Source organism: Rhinolophus hipposideros (assembly GCF_964194185.1).
Source record: "Rhinolophus hipposideros genome assembly, chromosome: X".
NCBI lineage: Eukaryota > Metazoa > Chordata > Mammalia > Chiroptera > Rhinolophidae > Rhinolophus > Rhinolophus hipposideros.
The window spans coordinates 109,306,600-109,312,434 of NC_138046.1; positions in this window are offsets into that span (position 1 = coordinate 109,306,600).

The window sequence follows — 5,835 nt, forward strand, 5'->3', positions numbered from 1 at the left end:
AAGACTGGAAGGTAGGAGAAAGGGAGAAGCCAGGGTGCTTCTCCCCAACTCACTTTGCTACAGGGCAGCAACTGTCTTCACAGCTCCAGCTCATTGTAAAACCCTGTCATGTGGGGTGTCATGTGGGGTCTCTGGTCCCGCTCCCTGCATAAGAACGCAGGATATGGTGAGGCCAAAAAGGAACACCCACGGAGCCATAAATAGGGGAGTCACACCGCTATATTCTCGCTGGCGGCTGGGTTGGACACACAGGAAGCAGGAGCCACACGATCCGCAATCTGCTGTCCACTTTTCTGTCAAACGATCCTACTTGCTAACTGCAATCCGCGCTGGCTAGCTTAGCCATGGCAGTTGTATCAGTGGCTAATGGCTAACCAGTAACAGCTGATGGCCAACTAGTCACAGCTGATGGCCATCTAATACCCGAGCCAGCACCTCTCCACGTGGAAGTTGAGTGCCTGGAAACTGCTCTCTGGGACTCTGTCCCCACAACTCCTTCCCTCCTAGCTCCTGCCAGGGGACCTCAACTTCTGTTCTCTGATCACACTCCCAATTCCTGTTGCCCTTCAGCCAACGGGTGGCTGCGGCTTCCTAATGCTGCTAATATCTGCATTGCCTCACAATCCCCTATTTGGCTTCTCTGCTCTTCCACCTCCTGTGTAAGCAATTCCCCATACTGATTTCCCTCCATTTGAAATATCTGGGGTGGTTTCTGTTTTCCTGACTGAACCCTCATCCTCATATTGGGTATGTCTGGACTCAAATGTGAATTTCAACACTAGTATGTAGGTTTAAACAGCCAAAGTATTCTTATTAATTCAGTATCTGTAGAACAAGGGAGCAACAATCTGTTTTTGAGCCCCAACTCTGTGCCTGCTATTATGCCAGATACAACAACTGGGAGCTTATCAGAGACTTTAAGGATCACACACATTACCCAAAAAGCTGTTGAGAATAACTCACTTTGGTGGTACCAGTTGAGGTCTCCCAGGTCTGCTTCCTAGGCCTCCTGGAAACTGTAGCTTTCCTGACTGTCGTCCTCAGTTTCTCAATATTCATCTAAGCTCTTATTCCAATGTTAAACCACTTTATTTCCAAATTATTTAGAATGGCTCAGTTTTATTGACTGTCATGTGGGGAGGTCGGCGGGGTCTCTGGTTCCGCTCCCCACATAAGAACGCAGGACATGGTGAGGCCAAAAGGGAACACCCACGGAGCCATAGAAAAGGGAGTCAAACCAATATATTCTCACCGGCGGCATCTGCCTCTCTGCAATCCATTCTGGCTAGCCCCCATTCCTTCTGCTAGCGTAGCCACAGCAGTTATATTAGTGGCCAATGGCTTACGGGTTACAGCTGACGGCCAACTAGCCACAGCTGATGGCCATCTGATCACAGTTGATGGCCATTTACTACCCGAGCCAGCACCTTTCTATGTGAGGTCGAGAGCCTGGAAACTGCTTTTTGGGGCTTTGTCCCCACACTAACCCCTGACCAATACACCATATAAGTGCATTTTAAGTGCACTATATCAAAACTTAGTCAGTCTGCCATCTGAAATTTAAGTTGTCTTTATATGACATTCCTTCTTCTCGCAAATATTGAAGCATATACTATAAATTGTCCAGCTCAATCTCATTCCAACGCTTTCTACTTGTCTTCTTTTACTGTAAAGTCAGGACAGCTGAAAGCTCACCTTCTCAGGCTCCCTGACGCCTAGGGGTGGCCATGTGACTCAGTTCCAACGACGCATATGCGGTCAGAAAATTACATTCGCGAACTCATCCTAGAAAAAGTGCTACGTACCTCATTGCTGAATATCACTATGGTCACCTTTGAGGCACTCCCCTTGGGAAGGTATGCACCCACGCCAGCGCCTAGTCCACCCTTGAAAGCAGTTTTGGAACTCTTTTTCTGGAATGGCCATCAGAGCTGTCGTCCTATGTCCTGAATGTCATCAAAATGTTTTCCTTTCAATATTTCCTTTATCTTCAGGTAAAGAAAGAAGTCATTGGGGGCCAGATCAGGTGAGTAGGGAGGGTGTTCCAATACAGTTATTTGTTTACTGGCTAAAAACTCCCTCACAGACAGCGCCGTGTGAGCTGGTGCATTGTCGTGATGCAAGAGCCATGAATTGTGGGCCAAAAGTTCAGGTCGTCTAACTTTTTCTCGCAGCCTTTTCAGCACTTCCTAATAGCAAACTTGGTTAACTGTTTGTCCAGTTGGTACAAATTCATAATGAATAATCCCTCTGATATCAAAAAAAAAGTTAGCAACATCATTGCAACAAGTTCATGAACTTAATTGCCACACCTCACAATTAAAGTCCACTGGTGCTTCTTTCCCCTGCCCCTTCTTGTCTGGATTTTACATGGTACTCAAAGGGGAGCAGCCACTGGTTATAATAGTACAACTGGAAGAGAGGAAGAATTTATTCCTTGATGGTATCCCTCAAGCTTCATTCTCCTGACTTTTGAAACATTAGACAATCCCATTAATTTTCTAAACCACTGTTTGACAGCTTTTCTGGGATTTTCTGCCAAATGCAATCCCTAACTGATACAATTATGCATAGAGAAGAAACTGTGCTTTTTTTTTTTTAAATCAGATTAGCTTAAATTTATTGAGTCTCCAAATACACTCCCTGCTGGGTAAAAGCTGTGTGTGTCTTCTAATTTTTCCATTGTAATCATTATTTAGAACAATGAGTCTTTACCAAGCATGAAAATAACTTTCTTTGCAGTTGGAGTTTACTTTACAAAACAGACATGTTGCTTGTAAAGTCAACTGAAAATTCAATTATATTTTAATGTATACCAGAAAAAGTTACTATTTAAAGTAAACTGATGCAGAACATTTTTATAACGGAAAGACTGTTTTAATTTATTTTAAATCTAAATGTTCAAATATCAGATTAACTTAATGTGGGAACTGAATATATGGCTCTATTTTATAGGTTTATATTGAGCTAAGAATTAAATAGAAATATGTTTTTTCATAAAGGAATATCACAGAGGTAGGTATATAAGGTCTGACAATTAAGTTCGTGAACTCGTCCTAGAAAAAGTGCTACACACCTCATTGCTGAATATCACTATGGTCACCTTCAAAGTACTCCCCTTGGGAAGCTATGCACCGATGCCAGAGCCTAGCACACCCTTCAAAGCAATTTTGGAACTCTTTTTCTAGAATGGCCATCAGAGCTGTCATCATATTACCCTTAATGTCCTGAATATCATCAAAATGTCTTCCTTTCAATATTTCCTTTATCTTTGGGTAAAGAAAGAAGTCATTGGGGGCCAGGTCAGCTGAGTAGGGAGGGTGTTCCAATACAGTTATTTGTTTACTGGCTAAAACCTCCCTCACAGACAGTGCCGTGTAAGCTGGTGCATTGTCATGATGCAAGAGCCATGAATTGTTGGTGAAAAGTTCAGGCCATCTAATTTTTTCAAGCAGTCTTACCAGCACTTCCAAATAATAAACCTGGTTAACTGTTTTCCAGTTGGTACAAATTCATAATGAATAATCCCTCTGACATCAAAAATGGTTAGCAACATCGTTGTAACAAGTTCACAAACTTAAGTGTCAGACCTTGTACGTGGAGGTGTCCAAAGTCTATAGCAGGATGGATTTTCCTACCTGAGAGTCTTCTCAAGCTAAGAATCAGATGTCTTGTGCTGCAAGATGCCCCCAAGTGTCATCGGGGCGCAACGATTTCTCCTTCCCCTTTGGTTTTGCTATCTCAATGATTGCAGCCCACAGAACACGTAGGAACAGTGCTGTTGGTATCTCAGAAAGAGTTCTTCTTTGATCCTCCCTCTCCCACTTTCTGGGCATTTGTCTCTCTTCTTGATAAACCAGCAACCTGCTCCTTGATAACATCTTTTATACTGAAGACTTTGCCCAAATGATATGTATACTGTCTTACTAACAGGAAGTTCTTCTCCATCAGGCCTTACAGGAGAAAAGAGAAAAGAAGGAAAAACTAAACCAAAAGTACACAGTGATTTCTTGTAATACAAGGCTGTGGCCCAGTTCCCACTGTTTCACACTTAGACCACTGTCAGATTTTTCAGCTGGTCTTCTTAAATCCAAAGTCTTCCATTCATTATTTTAACCATCATATCATTCTCAAATGAGTCTTATCTGAAATGCTGGATTTGTCAAGATCAGTTTTGTTTAAAAGTATTCTGCAGTTCCCTGTGATCTACCACACCAAACTTCAACCCTTCTATCTGGTTTTCAAAGCTCTTAATGTCATTCCTCCTTCTGACCTAATCACATTTATTTCCCAGTCCAGACAAATATACATCGGTTTCTCTCATATCATTTTGTATGCTTTGGGTTGCCAATAAAAAAGAAAATCCACACACTTCCAGTGGCTGTATTACTGAAGAAGTCTGGAGAGACGTAAGCTGCAGGATTGATTAACTGAGTGTCTTCACAACATCATCAAGTACCCTGTTGCTTCCCCTCTTCTCCAACATCCCAGGCCCAACAGCCCATCCTCAGCAGGGAGTTTGTTCTCAGTATTACTCTCCTGTGCTCAAGGCATCACAGGCGACAATGTCCAGTGCAAGAAGTGAAGGCATTTCTGCTTCTTGTTCTCTTCTCAACAAGAAGAGCTTTCCCAGAAATCCCCACAATGTCCCCTCATAACTCCCTGGCTACTGTATCGCATGCCCATGCCCAAAGTTGGTAAGAGGAGAGGGACTACCATGACTGTATAAAGAAGGGCAGACACCTGAAAAATTGGTCTTTTCCAATCAAGAAGGGGGAATGGCTCTAGGACAGGCCACCACAATATCTGGAATATCTCAGCATATTCTTATCCTCATTGCAATGTTTATGCCTTTGTTCTTGCTGTCAACATCTAATGCCCTCCTGCTTCCTTTTTAGTTATACAAATGCTTTCCATTCCTGAAGATCATAGAGATTTAAGAAAGAGAGCTCGACACTGATAGGTCAAATAGCCAAGGTCACATAGCCAGAAAAAGGTCAAACTTGGATTAAAACTCAGAACTTTCTAGCCCCAGATCATGTGCGCCCTTTCTACCATCTAAGGCCCACTTCTGTAAAATGTTGACATAATATTTTCTCAATTTTGCTTCAAGATGACAACTTGATCCCATGCAATTAACTTCTTTCTCTCCAAAATTCCCAATATAATAACAAAGAAATAAAAAATATAGGGAAATATATATCAACCCTGGGAAACTTGGAAGGTTAGCATGTTGTATAGATGGGAATGGATTAAGGGAAGAATTTACCAGTGGTCCAACACATTGGGAGTAATGGATGGGATTTCACAGAAGCTCCCAAGATCAGAGCAGCTCAAAGTAGAAATAGGAAAGCTATGGGCCACATGGGAGAGAGAAAACTCAAACATTTCCAGAAGTATACAAGTACTTGTATATGCAGCAGAGAGGGACCGGTGGACATCACTGCCAGGCTCATCTTGGTGAGACAAAGTTGCTCAGAAGCAAGGGCATTGCCTCAGCAGACTGCTAACAAGGACAATTGTGATCTTGGAAGATGTGGGACAGGACCCATCATTTGCTACAACAAACATGGAAGAGAAAATACTTGGCCCAGCAGTTTGCTTCTCTGTCCCATGTGTGTCTCCTTTATTAAACACTCTATTCCTTCGAGTCAAATGAAGGAATATTTTTCATTTGTAAAATAATAGAAAATAAAAACTTTCCCTTGTGTCTTGGATAAAAATATTTAAACTGGAACCCACAGAGTCTCTGACATATCAATTCCAGTAATGGCTAGGCATAGCTATCAGAAAGAAGAAATAGAAAAACTTACTGGGTGAAGAGAGAAAATCAAG